Source organism: Chionomys nivalis, chromosome 2 (assembly GCF_950005125.1).
Source record: "Chionomys nivalis chromosome 2, mChiNiv1.1, whole genome shotgun sequence".
Lineage (NCBI taxonomy): Eukaryota > Metazoa > Chordata > Mammalia > Rodentia > Cricetidae > Chionomys > Chionomys nivalis.
Window position 1 is genome coordinate 64,456,096 of NC_080087.1, and position 19,950 is coordinate 64,476,045.

General features: G+C 37.9%; 1 pseudogene; it reads left to right on the forward strand.

The window, feature by feature from the left end:
• The window catches only part of LOC130867734 (elongation factor 1-alpha 1-like), a 151,202-nt pseudogene extending 132,334 nt beyond the window's left edge, over nucleotides 1-18,868 (forward strand).
• The last annotated feature ends 1,082 nt before the right edge of the window (nucleotides 18,869-19,950 follow it).

Sequence of the window (19,950 nt, forward strand, 5' to 3'; positions counted from 1 at the left end):
TGGATTCCTTCAAGGTTAATAGAGACCAAGTTTGATCAGGGGAAACCTCCTGAAAATCTTGCTACAAACAAATAAACCAAGAAAAACTACAAGACAGGTGATGTATGTATGGATTCCTCTACATGGGAACAGCTGTGAGACTGGACAACAAATGTTATAATTAGCTTTTCTAGGACTTGACTATTATCTCAATTTCTTCAGGGTCCCCTGGGGATGGTGTCATCTCCAAACAACAGGAAGCAGTCTAGAGAACACAGTGCCCACATTTCCAAGAGGCAAGGTGAGTGGGTTTTTTGGTCATTGGGTGGGTTATGGTTGCTTGTCATCATTTGGATGGAGGATATAGAAATATATAGAGAGAATAAAAAGACAACTATTAACTTCCAATATATTACATTGGTATAGATTTTCATATATTAATACAAATTTAAACTTATTTTTGTTATACTGTATGTATTTTCTACTCTCATTTGGGTATTTTGCTTATACAGCTCATTTAAAAATATGATGTATAATTTAGAAAAGTAGGTTAGTAGATAGTCAACTGTAATAATTAAACTTGTAGTCATATTAGGTGTGTTTTCAGGTTAAGTGGGTAGATAGATGGTCTTCAAGCATTTCAAAGACTTCCAGAATATGGCATTTAAAATGTTTTGTTAAGATGGGGCATTTCATGGCAGTGAGACACATCTGTTCCTGGCAGCACCAATCTACTTCACGAAAGGATGAGTACTGAAGAACCCTCATAAGCATTTTTCTTTTGTTATGAAAAAAGCTAGCCATTTGGGCAAGAAACTGGTCTTGTCTTGACTGCTGACAGTGTGCTGTACAAACTGGACAAACAGAACACACACACAAAAAAAAAACTGTCAAATTTTTTCAAAACAAGGTGAAACACTCCTTCAAAATTCCTGATTCATAGAAAAGTCTGCCAGATATTTTAGATCTGTAGGCCAAAGATTGATGCCCCAACATTGCAGGGGAACTTCTTACATTTCTATAGTTTTGGAAGTGCTTGCACTACATTTTCAGTTTACTCTGTTCATATTAGATCCTTCTTGAGTCTTTGATGGAGTTGAAGACTAGATAATTACAGTTTTCCTTAGTAAAAAAAATAAAAGGTAAATTATGTACAAAACTTTAGACTTACCAAGATAGGATAGATAATGAAATATTTTCCCTGAATTTGCCAAAATGCAAATGGGCCAGATATTGCAAATGTAATTTCTACTTTATAATTCTTCTTATTGTAAATATGTGTTTTATTTGTTTATGCTGTAAAATATTATTTTGACTATGTAAAGGTTTGTTACATTTGTTAATGCTCTATTTGTTAATGTAAAGATGTGTTGCTGTTTCCACTTGCCTACCTAAAACACCTGATTGGCCTAATAAAGAGCTGAATGGCCAACAGCTAGGCAGTAGAGGAATAAGTGGGGCAGGCAGGAAGAGAGATTAAGCATGAGGAGAAATCTAAGCTCAGAATAGAATAAGAGAGAAACAGAGGAAGGCACCCGGGCCAACCAGCCAGGCAATCGCCAGTCAGAAAAACATGGAGGAAGGAGAAAAGTAGGATGTACAGAATGAATGAAATGTAAAAAGTTCCAAGGAAAATATAGGTTAAGAGAAACAGGTAGAAATTAAGTTTTAAAAAAGCTAGCTAAAAACAAATCTAAACTAAGGCTGAGCATTCACAACTAAAAATATGTTTCTATGTCATAATTTTGGTGGGGGGTCTAAGAAAGCCTGCTAAACTCAGGAGTATCTCCTAATGCACATGCAAAGAATAAAAAATGTTGGAAGAGCAATTAGGAACAACATAAGAATATTTGCCTTTCTGTGCCTGATATATTATTCAACAAAATGCCTTCCAGGCTTTTCCATATTGATGCAAATTTTTCCATATTCATGACTGAAAAAAATGTGTTGCATTATATATAGATAAAACACTTACTTTACCTGTTCATCCATCTATAAAAAACCTTTGTTGATTTCATATCTTTGTCAATGTGATAGTGCCACAGTATACATTGTATACAAGTTGTAACTATACCCAGTAGGATATCTCAAGCATATGATAGTTCTATTTCTAGTTTCTAAAGTAAAATGTATACTGTTTTCCATAATAGTCATATTAATTTACCTTTCCACCAACAGTGCTTAAGAGTTCTATTTTTTCAATAACTTTGACAGCATTTTAAAAGTTTACTTTTTAAAAAAAATTCATAAATAATTAGCATTTGAAGATTTCATTTATGAGAGTACTGTATGTATTGTATTTATATCATTTCCAGTCTCTCTCCTCAGCTCTTCATCACCATATCCCTCTTAGATCCATTACTTCCCCTCTATAATCTTTACATTTACATGTATATATACATACATATAACCTACCAAATCCTTTCAGTGCTGTGCTTGTGTACTCTGGCTACTAGCCATTCAACTACAGTAAAATAATATCTCATTGTGGTTTTGATGTATTTTTTACTGATTGTGATGTCACTCTGATGCAGAATGTATCAAATAAGGGAAACACAAGTCAAATAATTACAAACTATCTCTAACTAGGGTATTCTAAAATTTTTCTTTATTAAAAGGGAAAACTCACAGAACAGAAATGGGGAACCAACATCAAAGTGTGGACTGTAGGAAGAGAGGGGCAAGCAAGTGGGACAATGGCCTTTTGGTACACCAAAGTCACACCACAACTTGGTCCAGCTTCTCAAAGGTCATTGGCTTAAGGAAGTTTCCCACCACCTCTCACTTTTGTTTAAAAAAGAGAGTTCCAAACACAAATCAAAACTATTTACAATAAGAACAGATATTAAGTATAAAAATTAGAATTATAACCAGCATAAACAATATTAAGCAAGGAACATATACTAAATGTTTCAATAATCATTCTATCCTAAGGTGTCTAAGTCTTGTATTAGAAATGGCTTGACTAAATCATAAGAAGAAAGTAACTACAACTATCTAATATTCAACCACATCAAAGTCCTAAGAAGGGGATAATATTACTTGAGTAGGCAGGAAGTGCAATCAAACAGTTTCCAAAATGTGCAGTATATTACAGAGACAACTGGCTACCCTTTTTAAGAGATCTCTGAGCCTACATAATTTTCGCCCCAACCCCCAACCCAATACCAGTAATAATCAACCCATAAATGTGTACATTACCTTAAGGACAAACTTTGTTGAGAGAGGGGGCATGATCTTCTGAATTACTTCTAACTATCATGGGGGCAATGTTCCTTCTATGGGATCCTGTAAAAATAAAATGATAGTTAAATTTCAAGATAGTCTCTGAATAGTGGGCAGGGTTTTTCAGAGATTCCTATTTGGAGTTCTGACCAGAAGGTTGTAAGAATGTGTGGCCATTTCAAATAACCAAGTTGAAGCCAACTCAAGCAGTTGGTACCCCAAACCAGTCTTAAAGTGGCACTATCAGAATCATGACATCATATCAACCAGGTGTAGTTGTTTTTGTGGGGTCCCATCTTCTTCCTGGAAACTTCAAAGATTACTACTGCAGGAAAAATCTACTGTTTATTGTGGAAAACTTAAACATTATATAGACATATATTCAACAAAAGATATGATATAGAAAAGATAGATATGTAAAAATGTAAAAAAAAAAAATTCTTTCTGTCCCGTACCAGATGGCTCCTGACATAAGAAAAACCTCTGAATTTTTCTTATAATAACATGACTGGATTGAGAGAAGGATAGCCATTGTCCAACTCCAAAGCCAGGTTTATATATACGTGTGTGTGTGTGTGTATGTGTGTGTGTAATGAATTGTTGTTCTCAGATGGCCTGTCTTCATAAGCCATATTCCTCTTTGCTTCTGGGATAGTTGTTTTTTTCTCTTTAAATATCTAAATATCCAGAGTCTCTTGATTTTTTGAAGATATGTATTTTCCTGCAAAGACAAGAACAGAACACTGCCCCAACCCTTATGAGGTTTTCTTGCCATCTGTATGATTGTCATCTCTGTGGATGAGCTGTTATTTCTCTGTCTCAAGAGATTTCTCCTTTTCAAATCAAAGCTTTTCTTCTCCCGTAGAAATAAGAGCAAAACCCCTTCCATAATGTAGCACATCTCCTGGTTTCCATTGTGAGGTCAACACATCCTTGAAATACAGTGGCTGATTTAATACATAAGTCTTTCCTATTATTCAGTGTTGCTCTGCTACCATTGTTCCTTTCTCATCATCGTTAAGAAAATTCAAGGTTAATTAAAGCATTATGCAATCTATTTCTGGGGGGTATAAATCATCCCTTTCTGTTTGTTTAACATATCTTTTATAGTTCAGTTTGATCTTTCTATAACAGCCTGACCTGAAGGATTGTTTGGTAAACCTGTAATATGCTTTATACTATAATAAACAAAAAATTGTTTCATTTTCTTAGACACATATGCTGGACCATTCTGTTTTTATTTGTACAGGTATACACATGATGACCATAACTTCTAATAAATGTGATTGCTGAATCAGCCTTTCCTGAGCTTAAGGCGGTAACCCATTAAAAACATGAATATGTGTCAATGGTGTGGTGTACATATTTAATTTTTCAAATTCTGTAAAGTATAACACATCCATCTGCCAGATTTCATTCCTTTGAGTATCCTTTGTTTTACTTCATGCAGGTAAGAGTATTTGGTTATAAAAAGAGCAAGTAGGATGTCTTTTTATAAGCTCCTTAGCTTGTTGCCATGTAATAGAAGACTCTTTCTTTAAACTTTGCTATTGACATGATGTTTGTATGAAATTCTGAGGCCTTCAGCATACCTACAATCAATAATCAGTCAATTTCTGCTTTACCTTGTGCTAGAGGACCTGGCAGACCTGTACGGATGAGAAATATGTTATGTATATGAAACAAAGCCTATTCCTGATTATAACTTGAACAGGAATAAATAATAAAGTCAATTCTATATCATATGGTATAAATTCAGTGGTAGCAATATACAAGACAACTCTCTCTCTCTCTCTTTCTGCATATTGTGAATCAGTAACCATATTGAGAGGTTCTTTAAAATCCCTTAGTACCATGAAACTAGCAGATAGCTCTGCCTTTTGGACAGAATTATAAGGGCTTTGTTCCACCTTACTTAATTCTTCTGATTTGTAATTTGCCTTTTCTGATTTATTTGCATCTGTATATTTATTTGCATTGTATAATTTTTCATCAACAGCTGTTAATTCTTTCTCAGCTTCAGCTGTTAATTCCCTAGGCCTATTTAAGTCTTTGACACCCCCTAAGGCTTTGTTTAAATGAATTATTAGATCATGTGTTATCCCAACAGCTGGTCATAGACTGTAAGTGTCTCCTAGCAATCCTTGAAAGTCATTAAGAGTCCTCAATCATTCTCTCCTAATTTGTGCCTTTTGTGGTTTTATTTTCTAGAAACAGTTTTATAGCCTAAGTAATTTATTGAATCTCCTCTTTGTATTTTTTGTGAGCAATTTGTAATCCTCATTTAGGCAGAACTTTCTTTACTTCTTCAAACATTCTTTCTAAAGTATCTGCATTTGAATCAGATAGCAAAATATCATTTGTTGTATGAGCCCGCTTGTTCATTCCCAGCTGCCCGGACTTGAAATAACATCACAGAAATTGTATTAATTAAATCATTGCTTGACCTATTAGCTATAGCTTGTTATTGACTAGCTCTAACATCTTAATTTAACCCATTTCTATTAATCTTTGTATTGCCACATGGTTGTGGCTTACTGGCAAAATTCCAGCTCCTTTGTTCCCAGCAGCAGCTACATGGCATCTCCTTACTCTGCCATCTTTTTCACAGCATTCAGTATAGTTTTCCTATCTTAGCTCTACTCTACCCTGAAGAGTAGATCTCACTCTACCCTATCACAGGCCAAAGAAGTTTCTTTATTCATTAACCAATAAAACCAACACATATATAGAAGTACTTCCCACACCATTTCCCCTTTCCTGTTTAAATAAAAAGGAAGGCTTTAGCTTTAACATAGTAAAATCACATATAGCAAAGCTGGTATCAAGTAAAAATTACAGTTACCACATTTATATCTACTTTGTCTTTTATTATAACTAAGGAAAACTATAATTATAACTATCTATTCTTGAACTCCATCAAAGACTCCAGAAGGATATAATACTACCTATGTTAACAGGAAGTACATTGTAAGCAACTTCTAAAACTCTAGAATTGACAGAGACTGCTTGCTGCCTGGACAGTCACCCAAAGTTCTTCTGTAATGTTAGCGCATCCATCTTCAGTCTACAGGCCCACAGTATCTGACGGACCCTTCCATAAAGCAGGAAATCTCAAAGACAGTTCTGCCTATATTGGAAGTTTGTCAGTCAGTTTTTTTCTGTGTCCTGCAGACTGTCTGGTAGTCTCTTTTATGAAGCAGGAACCCCAAAGGACTCTCTCACCCTTAGGCAAGTTCAGCAGTCATTTTTTTGGTGTGCCCTGCATGTCCAGTTTATGCAGTATAATATCAAGCAGTCCAGGCAATGGTAGTTTCTTGCCCAAATGGCTAGCAAACTCTCTAAGAAGCCTCTTCAATGTCCATCATCCTCTTGAAGTAATTGGTGCTGCTAGGAGCAGATATGTCTCATTGTCATGAAAAGTCCTAAGTTTTTAAAACATTTTAAATGCCATATTTTGAAGGTCTCTGAAATATTTGAATAATACTTATCTAACTGAACTATATCTCTATATATCTAGAAAACCTAACATGAATACAACTTGATTATTATAGATGATTATCTATTAACCTATATTTCTTAAGAATACATTATATTTTAAAATGATCAGCACAAACACAATACCTTAATCTAGAGTAGAAATATAAATATAACAAAATTGATCTTAAATGATGAGTAAGATTGGTGGTTTCTTTTCTTCTTCAGTAGTATATATAGCACCTTCTAGAACTCTGAAAACTAGGCAGTGTGGATGGAATTTTCAAGTGAGTACTAGCTTGATTTTTCTGTGTTCTATGTATCAAGTATATAGCATCATCAACAATAGGGTTTTACCACCAAGTTCTGGTGACTAACCAAGAGTATTGGCAATGTTCCACAATGTTTGGAAGTCTTTGAACCCTAACTTGCCAACAATTCCTAAAGAACTTATTTACTCATGACACTGGATTTTTTATTTGTTATCCTGAGATGTCTTCTGTACTCATTTTGAACCACTATAGGATAATTACATTTAAAGTCTTTTTATGTTTGAATATGTTTCTTTTTAGGAAGCATATATAGTAGATTATCATATGGCCCTTTCATAGATTTCCATCCTCCAGCCCGCTCACCCTTCCTCCTTTCTATTTAACACTTTATGTACCATTATTCCACTTTAATTCTTTATACCACTGTATAATATCTTTCCTTCCTTGAAATACACCAAGACAGCTTACAAATGTTTTATATCATCACTCCTACATCCACCAAAGTTTTTACAGAGAGGCTTACAATACACACCAGAGGAAAGACAGAATCTTCAACAAATGGTACTGATCAGAAAGAACAACAGCATTTAAAACAATAAAACCTGGCAGTAGGAAATGAAGCAAAAGTCATCGGAAATGTTGTTTATCGGCTTCCTCCTCATAGCTTTTTCAGCATGCTTTCCTATACCATCCAGGACCACCTGCTCAGGAATGGCACCATCTCCTTTAGAATAGGCCTACTTACTTAGACCATTAATCAAGAAAATGGCTCACAGGCTCATCTGCAGACCAATCTATTGGGAATATTTTCCTCATTGAAATAATTATCTTGTGTCAGGCTGACATAAAGACTTTCTAGAACATCTACTAAATGTCTTTTCTGCCAATTCAGAGAATATCCTAAGGCAATTTACAACCAGAACATTACAGTTATTCTTTCCAAATTCTGAAGCCAATCATTGGCTTTCTGTATTAGTTACTATCTTACTGTTATAACAAAAGACATAGCAAGAAGTATGATAAGGAAAAAGGGACTTATTTTTGGATTTTATTGTTTGAAGATACAGTCCACCATAGTGAGGAAGGGATGGAAGCAAAAGAATCATTGGGTGTGGTGGACAGAAGCATGAAGCAGTTGATCACTTTGTACTGGTAATCAGGAATTAGAGAGGGATAATTCTGATATTCAAGTTACTTTCTGTTTTTTGTTTCATTGTTTTTAATTTTTTAACCATTTTTACTCAACTCGGGACTCCCATCCATATGATGGTGCTGTCAGGTAAGTATGCATTCCTCAGCTGAACTCTCTAGAAATGCTTTTACACACATGCTCAAAGGCATGTCTCTTGGAGATTTTCAAGCCTATTTAAGTTGATAATGAAGACCCATAATAAAAATAGCATACTAGACTCTTTCATTCTCTCAAAACAATTGCCTTCTATGATTATATGAGATCCAGAAATTTGATGATAACTGCCTATCATATTGATCACTTAAGTAGTCCTTTGAATCTGATGTTATTTGCTTTGTATGTATCAATCTTTATGATATCCAACTCTTTTTGAAGCTTTAGAGAATTCAAAAGTTATTTAATCAAGAGTCTGTATAGTGTCACACACCTATAATTCCATTACTCAAGAATCCTCAAGAGGAGGATTATGAATTCAAGGTCTGTTTGGGTGTGCTACAGAGTGAGAACTTATCTAATACAAAAGGTTTTTAAAAATCTTTTTAACCTTAAATGAATCTTTTAGCTATCTGGGGTAACATAACAAAATACTACAGACTGGGCACCACATATAGCATAAATTCATTGTCTCATAAATCTGGAGATGAATGATATAAGCCACAAACAGCAAATATTATATGATTCTTTGTATAAGAGGTGGCTCAAAGAGGGAAAATTTTGAATGAACTAAAATGAACAGGAGATACAACAGAAGTTACCAGGACTGAAAGAAAAGGGCAGTGGTTAGTAGGTACAGTTTCTATCTGAGATGATGAAAATCTCCTAGAAGTAGATAATAGTAATGGATACATAGAATTGTACATATACGCATTGTAACCAAATTATACAATTAGGACATTATGTTTTATTATGTATATATAACATAGGACACACACACATACACTTTGTTTCCAGATTATTCTAATGCTGTAGGCTTCCCCAATGTGCTATTTCCTATGAATCTCTTACTAGTCGGTAAGATCTGACAAATGCAAAATTATTATTTATACCATACAGTTTATTCATTTATTATTTTCAGGGTGTTTTTGCTTTGTTTTTAGATAGGATCTCACTATATGGCTCTGGCTTACCTGGAACTATATAGGCAAGTCTGGCCTCAAACATAGAGATCCACCTGCTTTAGCTTTCTGAATGCATAACCATGCCCAGCTATGTCTACTTCTGATAAGGGGTCAAATTCTAAGAGTGACTTAAGATCTGTCACAAAATATGATCCCTGATTACATGTAATCATTTGGACAATGAGGGATGTCTTTGAGTTCAATGAAGAGCCTTTCTCCCATCTTAGGTGGGCTTTAACCTGATTCAGGTTGCTAGACCATTATGGTCACACAAAACTTCCATTTAATCAGTGGCCTTCAAAGAATGAGATCTATAGACCACAGAGGTTGAGTTTAAGGATGATGTCTATGGATTCACAGGTGAGAAAAGAAAGGGAGAAAGCAGACATCATATGGAACAAGAATGGGTCCTCAGAAATGGGATACCATCAAGGATACTACCTTATAGTTAATATGGCTCTGCTAGATGGAGGTGTCAGGAGGAAATGTAGTGATTGATCTGGTGAGAACAAAAGTGGTAAGAAAGTCAAGGACATTTCCAGCATTTTAGCTGAGGAAATATTGTTCACAATCAGGGTCCTCTCCCTTCAACTGCCAGGCAAGTGTTCATCTCCTATCGTCATAAATAATATGTGACATGACAAATAATAGTACATGAGATGATAATAATAAAGTGGATTTCTAGGGAGATTTATAATAAATCTGCTAAAGGCACAGTCAGTTCTTGGGCAGAAGCTACACTATAGTGGAGTTCCTTTCTCTGAGAAATTTTGAAATATTAAAATTTAAAATTTTACAGTGATAGACTTTGCAAAGGGAAAGTAACAAAAATGCATAAGAGGCAAGTTTCTTTGCTAAGAAATGGCATGCATTCTCAGTAAAAAGTAAAGATTACACAGCAGGAAACAGCATCAAGTTTAGGGAAGATCCTAACCAAATCAGTAAATGCCTCTGGTCCAATGAGAGGCTGAAAAGAGCACTTCATTAGTGATGATTGCTGTGATATTGCATCAGAACACTACAGGGCTGCCCAGAGCATTCATTTAAAGATAAGCAGAATGGTAGTGATTTAAAAAACTCAAGTCTATGACACATTTCAAGAAGTAATTCAATATCACAAAGTACTTATTATTTAGATTCTCAAAGAAAAAGCCTCTGTTACCGAGGACAAAATCAATCATATGTAAAAATATGATGTTTATAGAAGTTGGGAAGTCCCTGCTTTTAGAAAGCATTGAAAGCCAGGAAATCCTTTAATTATCTCTTAGTAATAAAGGAAATTTCTGAGTAACTTGAATTCTATCAAATCTCAATACACTTTCTGTAAGATAAACTACATCTCAGATAATGCACTGTATAAAAAATGAGGTCAGTTTTGCAGGCAGAAGAATAAACAATCCAGTCTTCCAGATCATCTCTTTACAAATCTGCAAAAGGTCACCTCAGATAACATTCACAATCCTGAAGAGTATAATGAAATGTGTGAACGGCAGGAATGCACTGCTGTAACCCTACAAGAAATGAAGTACTATGGTCTTCATTAGACTTCATTAGTTAGAATAAAAGTACCTTAGACTACTTGAGTTCATCACAGATTAATCTCAGAATGAAAAGAAACACCTATGTGACTGGAGAGCCGGCTCAGCCGCTAAGAATGCTGATTGCTCTTCCAGGGGACTTGAGTTTAATTCCTAGTATCAGCATGTTGGCTAACAACCACCTTAACCTGTCCCCATTATTCATCTGACATGTGACAGCATGGGCAGAGGAGAGATGCCCTCCACCCTCTGCCCCAAGCCCATCAATACCTCAGACTGGTGGAGGAGCTGGCCCTGGAGTTTGAAGAGCAAGAGGGCTGCCCCTGCCCCTCATCAGCTGAAGCACTCGAGAGAGTGGTCCCTCCCTGTATCTTGGCAATACAATGGAGCTGGCCCTGATAGGTATAGGTATCTGTTAGTATTCAGGCATCTGTAATGGCCTGCCCTTGGGGTTCTAACAGGCTGCATCCTCCCTTGTAGCCACTAAGGGCACCTCCTATGCACATTCACTATGTTCCCTTTTAAAGGGGTTCTGCCCACCTCCCATCTCTCTTTTTCTCTCTTTCTTTTCTTTTATTCTGCCACTCCTATTCCCAGAGGCTAGTCTCCCCTGTCCTCTCCCCACTTTTTCCATTCCCCTTCTCCAAATTAAAAAAAAAAACAAAACCTTCAACTTGAGTTCTGTAGTATGACGTCCTTCTCTCCCATGCTGATTTTTTCAAAATTACAGCATGCAGGAAAACCAACCCTGAGGGAATGAAAACAGGAAAACTGGTCCCACTCTTTGCTCATCACTACAAGGAGGTGACTGAACTAGCCAGGGAAAGGCTGGAGAGCTCACCCTGGTAGTGAGGACAAGGGAGAGCTGGCAGGCTGACTATCCCTGCTATTACCCAGTTCCAGAACCATGGTTATAATTTGGCCCATCCCAACATCCACCCCATCTATGATCTGCTGGAGCACACGAAGGGACCTGACGCACAGACCCAAAGCTGCAGGATCTCCACAACACAGGGCAACAATAGAATATTCAAGAAGAGTCCCAGTGAGGACCCAACAGCAGTAATGTAGTAGAAACCAGAGGCCTCAAACCCTATCAGTGACACTTGCAATAAACACTTGCAAATAAAGATACATGAACAAAGAAGTTTACTCTGTGACTCACTGTGTCAACTACAGCTTCCTTGAAGCTTTAATTTTTTTCCTTTTCCTTTTTTCTCTTCAATTTTGTTTTATTGGGTGTGGGAGGGGTTTGCAGGGGCAGAGGGCAGATGTAAAGGGACAGGAAAATGAATGGGATCAAGATACATGATTTAAAAAACACATAGTATAAATTAAAATGACAGTTAAAAAATTAAGACTGCTGTAAAGTAAAAGAGACAAAATAAAAAAAAAGAATATAAGAAGAATAAAAACAAAAGAATCTTAACCTCAGTTCCAATGACTCTGACACCCTCTTCTGACCTCTGCAGGCACTGCATGGACATCGTGTGCAGGCACTACATGAACATTGTGTACAGGCATACATACAGACAAAACAAGTAAAATAAAAATAACAACCTTCCCAAAAGAATACGCTGGCAGGCTTCACATGACTAATGCACTTAGCTTTATATTGTGTGTATGAGTGTTTTGTCTGATTGTCTAACTGTATATGTACTGTACTGTGTACATGTCTCGTTCAGCCTGCAGAGATCAGAAAAGTGTATCAGATCCCCTGAAACTCAGGTTACAGGTAGTTATGAGTTACTAAATGGGTTCTGGGAACTGAACTGAGGTCCTCTGCAAGAGCAACAAATAACCACTGAGCTAATTCTCCAGATTGTAAACTGATACAATTAGAGAGTCTCTGAGCAACAGGTATCTGGGAAGTAAGAGAAGACCTACCTTTTATAAAATTCCCTCCAAAGTAAGGTTCTGTAGTTTAATATATGAACTAACTATGGGATAAATGGTACAAGGACTACAGAGATTAAGAGAATATTTACTCTCTTTTTCTTTTCTTTCCCCCAGTCTTTTATAAACTTAGATTTCAGGACAGTATAGCAGGACATACTTGTCTTCAGTTTGTAGGCCTGCCAAGGCAACTACAGGTTATCTTTTCCCACCAGTGGCCCGTCACCTCTAACAAGGCATGGTGATCTGATTCTGCAGCTAGTAAACCTCTCATCTTGAAGGAATAATACCATACCTTAATGCCAGTGCAAAAATAATAAACAAAGGTTATGTACAAGAAAGATTATACTCTCCCAAGTACTCAATACTCTGCCAATGGGGAAACGGGAAGGGACCTGTATTTAGAACTACAAAATCTGTTCATTGAACTTTTATGGCCTATCTACTATGTTCTTTAGGCAGGAGCCAGGTTCTGCAAAATTAAAAATGAACTGCTTCACTGTGGTTTCTTGCCGAATTTTGAATTTATCATTATAGAGATCCTCATTCCCAAAATGTCAAATCATAAATCATAGATTGTTGAATCCTTGGGGGTGGGGTAGGGGAGCGTAGTATGAAGACCATTTGTTAGTTTCCAGCTCCTCAGTCCCAAAATAATCACACAGAAACTGTATTAATTAAATCACTGCTTGGCCCATTAGTTCTAACATCTTATTGGCTAACTGATGTGGGACAATTCTATATTCTGTCAATTATGTTTTAAATAAATGCTGATTGGCCAGTAGCCAGGCAGCAAGTATTGGCGAGACAACCAGATAGGAAGCAGAGGCAGGTCAAAAAGAACAGGAAAATTCTGGAAAGGAAGAAGCCCATTCCTCCCAGTCCTGCGCAGAAATGGAAGGAAGATGTGATCTGCCCTGCTGGAAAAAGTACCAAGTTATGTGGCAAACATAGATAAGAATAATGGGCTAATATAAGTTACAAGAGGTAATAAGAAGCCTGAGCTAATGAGCTAATTATTTTATAACTAATGTAGACTCTTTGTGTAATTTCTTTGGGTGTTACCGGCTGTGGGAACTGGACAGAACAGAAACCCCAAAAAGCAGGCCCTCATGTTACAAATGGTTCCAACATGTGGACAAATGCATCCACATAAAGCCTGAGACAGTTTGGGAAGTAATTCTAGAACAAAATAACAACATTACCTATGGTTTCTTGGTAGCAGCAATTTCTTGGGTCTGCTCTGCTTGCTAGAGGCAAGCAAGCACTCTCATCTAAAAGAGGCTTCCTGACTCAGCTTTAGCTGTAAAACTTTGCAATGCTTTTATGAGCTCCTGCCAAGAAACACTTAAATAGTGTTGATTAAAAAGCTGATTACATGTTTTTCAGTTTTCAGCCATAGCAGGAAAAAAGCTCCGTCATTTTAAAATGCTGACTTTCTGGGCCGTCCTGCCAGGGCAAACTCTGGCTCTTTCAGGCAGGCAGTCCAACTGAGTGTGGTCTATGAGCAGAATGCTGAAGCTTGCTTGCTGACAGGGAACTTGAAACACCATAGAGTCGTGGCAATAAACAAGGCTCTGGCTGGTACCTCAGCCATGATGCTGGAATCTCATAAAGCTAAGGAATGGGGTGGATTCAGTCGTCAAAGCCATGGCTTTAATCCTCTCCATATTGCTTAACAAATTAAAAACTCATGTGGTCAGAAAAAGATAAATATACAGTAAAGATAGATTCAAAGATAAAAAAGAAAACTCTAAATGTTTTACTGTGTGTTAAAAATATATGCTGGCTTGGGAGAGAAAAGAAAAAGGTTAAAGTCCTTAAAATAAAAAAGAAAGAAAGAAAGTAGTTGAGTGTGGTGGTACACACCTTAAATCCCAGCACATGGGAAGCAGAGATAGGCAGATCTCTGTTAGTTCAAAGTGTGGTGGCACACATCTTTAATCCCAGCACTTGGGAGGCAGAGGCAGGTGAATATTTGTGAGTTCAAGGACAGCCTGGTCTATAGAGTAAGTTCCAGGATAGCCAAAGATACACAGAGAACCTGTCTCAAAAAGCCAAAAATTTAAAGTAAAAATAAAAGAAATAGAGGTTTAAAAAAGCCACATAAAGATGAAAAATACACAGAGAATCTTAATACTGTATGTTATTATGCTCTCTTTGAATTGTTTGAGTGCTGAGGAAGGAACAACAGCTGCTAAAAGATATTTGCTTATAAATGCTGCTGAATTAATCCAAGATAGGTATTTTAAAAATACCTTGACTTCAAAATTGAAGTCAAAAGGTATGTTACTTTGGAGAAGAGATTTTGCTTTTGTTTCCACAGGAAATGAGAGGTTGTGAGTTCATTCTGAGTTGAAAAAATCAGGTTTGATCAAGGAAGACCACTTGAGAAATCTCCAGTAGGAACAGATGACCTGGATGTCTGAGTTCTACATCCAGAACAGATTCAAGATTGCTGCCTGAGATGATCAAGACTCACAGGATACTCCAGTCAGGACTTGATCATAATTCAAAATTTTCTTTAGGTCCCCATAAGATTATCAGCATCCCCAACCAGCAGGAAGTAGCCTGGAATACTATGCCCATATTCCCAAAAAATGGACTATGGATATTTTCCTTTGTTTAAAAAAAAAGAGGGGAAAGTGGTGTGGAACAATTCTATATTCTGTCAATTATGTTTTAAATAAATGCTGATTGGCCAGTAGTCAGGCAGGAAGTATAGACTGGACAACCAGACAAGAAGTAGAGGTGGGTCAAAGAGAACAGGAGAATTCTGGGAAAGAGGAAGCCCATTCTTCTCCAGTCCTGCCCAGACACAGAAGAAGGAAGAAGTGACCTGCCCCGCCAAAAAATCTACCAAGCCATGTGGCTAACATAGATAAGAATAATTGGCTAATATAAGTTACAAAAGTTAATAAGAAGCCTGAGCTAATGGGCCAATCATTTTATAACTAATGCAGACCCTCTGCGTAATTTCTTTGAAGCTTACTGGCTGTGGGAACTGGGCAGGACAGAAACCCCAACAAGCAGGCCCTCATGTTATAGCTAACTTTTACATCTGAATTTAACCAATTTCTAGTAATCTGTGTATCACCACATGTCTGTGGCTTACAAGCAAGATTCCAACTGACCTCTATCTCTGGTGGGGCTACATGTCTTCTGTCTTGATTCTTCCTCCTTTCTCCATTCAGTTTAGTTTTCCCCACCTAGCTTTATTCACCTATAGTTCTACTATAGGCCCAAAGCGGGTTTTATTTATTTATTAATGGTAATCACAGCATACAAACAGAAATCCCACATCAGGAGAGAGGTACTGAACATCTTTAGGTAAAGGGATGCTTATGAGAGCAAAACACAAGTTCATAATGATGGTACTGGTTTGATACTGGTCCATGGAGAAGCAGAAGATTACTCTATCTGAACTTAAAAATCCTGAGAAATTTTTACCCTCACCCTTGGTTTTCTGGATTAGAAATACTTGTCTGCCCCAAGAATGAATAAAGTGCATTAGAAACTGTCTATTTGAGTTTCAGTGATTGACATGAGGATTTCCCAGTTGGCTTTAATCTACTAAGCCACTGGCTGAAACAGCTTCTTTATTAATCAATGGTAATAATAAATATTCATAGCTTAAAGAGGGAAATCCCATATCAAGTGAGTATTCTAAACATGTCAATTCTTATTGACCTCAAAGTTTATATCATTTTGTTCTTTGAACTACTCTAGATCCCCCACAAATTTTTCTTTTATCTAGGCTTAGAAATGTCTTTGACAATGGTTTCTATGAAGGGCATGAGGTCCTTATGCTTACAGATAAGCACTGGAGAAACTAGTAATGTTGATCACACTGGTGTGTCTCCTTAATGGAGGAAACAGAATACTAATTTTCCACTCAGAAAGCTGGGAGTAGATGTTATTAATGACCTAGTGACCTTTGCTGTCAATAATGAACCACCAAGGTAGATACATTCATAAGCAGGCAGTGAAGGGAGGTATGCAAAAGGCAAAAACTTTTCTGTTGGTTGTCCTTTTATCTAGGCTATGCCTGGAAAGCACTTTCTATCCTGTAAGAGAGTCTTCCCACCAATTAATGGTTCCAGAAAAGATCCTTCTACATTCATTCAGGAGCATGGTTTTTAGTTGATTACAGGTTCTAGATCCACTTGAGACAGGATTGACCATCTTAGTTGGTTAATTCTTATTTAATAAATAAGCAGTTCCCCCATATGGGAAGACCATTGCCCCTGCTAAAACTGATCAATAGGAGTATCCTACAGTATACATTGAAATTATTTCTAGTCTACAGCCTTTTTACAAGTCAAAATACATGGAAGCTAGATAAAGTGGCTCCTGTTTCAAAATTTCATGCTACTTAAACACAAATACAAAATATTTTAAGATTGAAGTAAAACATGGTATTTTTCCTTTTTGTTGAAAAAAAAATAAAATGGTGAAACTGTGACCAAAATACATTCATATTTTATTTGTAAATATCAAATAACTTGTAATAAAATCTAAAATAAAAACAATAAAAATACTTAAGCCTCTTTTTTGCAATGGTTTTGCTGTCAGATCACAAGCATTAAGAAAACCACCATAAATTTGAAGCCAAAATGTGATGGAGGAAGGTCATTGGTTAAATAATAAAGAAACTGCCTTGGCCCATTTATAGGCCAGCCCTTAGGTGGGTGGAGTAAACAGACAGAATGCTGGGAGAAAGAAGCCGAGTAAGGGAGTCGCCATGATTCTCCCACTCCAGACAGACGCAGGTTAAGATCTTCCCTGGTAAGCCAACTCGTTGTGCTACACAGAATATTAGAAATGGGTTAGATCAATATGTAAGAGCTAGCCAATAAGAGACTGGAACTAATGGGACAGGCAGTGATTAAAAGAATACAGTTTCCGTGTAATTATTTCGGGGCATAAGCTAGCCATGCAGGCGGCTGGGTGCCGGTGACGCAGCCCCGCCGCTCATATTACAACAAAAATGGGAAGGGAAAAGATTCATATCAATATTGTCTTCATTAAACACTAGATTCAAGCAAGTGCACCTGATCTATGAATATAGTGGAATCAACAAACAACTAAAAAATTTGAGAAGGCTCCTGAGATGGGAAAAGGATCCTTCAAGTATGTCCATGTCTTGGATAAACTAAAAGTTGAACATGAACATGTTGTTACTATTGACATCACCTGTGGATATCTGAAAATAGTTTTTGACTATCATTGATAGCCAAGACACAGAGACTTGATCAAAAGCATGATTACATCTCAGGATGACTGTGCTGCCTGGATTGCTACTGTTATTGAAATTGAAACTGTAAACTCTGAGAATGGGCAGACCCATGAGCATGACCTTCAGGCTTACACCCTGGGTGTGAAACAGCTAATTGTCAGTTGTCAGAAGAATGGATTCCATGAGGTTACTTTATAGGCCAAAAATTTAAGAGAAATATAAGGAACTCAGCATCTACATTAAGAAAACTGACTACAACCCTGATGCAGTAGTCAATTTCTGGCTATGATGGTGACAGCATCCTGGAGCCAGATGTTAATATGCTTTGGTTTAAGAGACAGAAAGTCACCCACAAAAATAGTAGTACCAGCATGGTCACACTGCTGGAAGCTTTGGATTGAATCACACCAACAACTCATCCAAATGACAAAACTTGGTGACTAACTTCCAGGATGTCTATAAAATTGGTACTATTAGTGTTTTCCCTGTGGACAAGTAGAGGCTAATGTTCTCAGTCTGGCACAGTGGTTACCTTTGTTATAATAAATGTCACAACAGAAGTAACATCTACTGAGGTGTACCATGAAGCTCTGAGTGAAGCTCGTCTTGGAGATAATGTACACATTAATGTAAAGAACCGGTGTCAGCAAAAATTACTCAACAATAGTTTCACTGCTCAGGTGATTTTCCTGAATCATCCAGGCCAAATTAGTGCTGGCTATGTCCCCGTACTGGATTGTCACACAGCTCACATAGCTTACCAGTTTGTTGAGCTTAAAGAAAAGATTGATCATCCTTCTGGCAAGAAGCTGGAAGCTGGCCCAAAATTCTTGAAATCTGATGATGTAGCCATAGCTGATATGGTCCAAGGCAAGCTCATTTGTATTGATAAACTATCCTTCACTGAGTGCTTTTTGCTGTATGTAACATGAGACAAGTGCTATGGATATCATCAAAGACATGAACATGAAGACAATTGGAGATGACTGGGTCAGCAATTCTTCCCAGAAATCTCATGAAGGCTAGAAATCCCGAAGGTTAATGAATAGCATCCCTGCTTCTCCCTTCTGCCCCCTTTCCTCTTTGGGCACATAACACCACCCAGCTCAGTCTGTCTGGCGCTGGGGGCAAATCCACAAGGCAAGTAGGCAGGGGAGACCTCCTTTGTTTCACTGGCCTGCCTGCAGCAAGTAAGGTAGGCGCTTTGTTTACGAACTACCTAACCTGCACGGAGACCTGATCTCGGCACCAGGAGAGACAGCAGTGTGGTGAGCTTGTGACTGGCTGCGGAAGCAGCCCTGGACAGGGAACTCTGAAGTCCCTCATCCCCCACCCTATACTCCCTGGGCTCCTTGCAGGGGCTCTACACCCCGCATACTGCCTCTCTCCTCTTGTCCCACCCCGCTTGCATCCAGAACCCTTCTCCCTTCTGGCCCCTTTCCTCTTCGGGCACATAACACCACCCAGCTCAGTCTGTCTGGTGCTGGGGGCAAATCCACAAGGCAAGTAGGCAGGGGAGACCTCCTTTGTTTCACTGGCCTGCCTGCAGCAAGTAAGGTAGGCGCTTTGTTTACGAACTACCCAACCTGCACGGAGACCTGATCTCGGCACCAGGAAAGACAGCGGTGTGGTAAGTTTGTGTCCGGCTGCGGAAGCAGCCCTGGACAGGGAACTCTGAAGTCCCTCATCCCCCACCCTATACTCCCTGGGCTCCTTGCAGGGGCTCTACACCCCGCATACTGCCTCTCTCCTCTTGTCCCACCCCGCTTGCATCCAGAACCCTTCTCCCTTCTGCCCCCTTTCCTCTTTGGGCACATAACACCATCCAGCTCAGTCTGTCTGGCACTGGGGGCAAATCCTCAGGGCAAGTAGGCAGGGGAGAACTCCTTTGTTTCACTGGCCTGCCTGCAGCAAGCAAGGTAGGCGTTTTGTTTACGAACTACCCAACCTGCATGGAGATCTGATATTGGTACCAGGAGAGACATCACTGGAGCACCAGGAGAGCTATCACTGC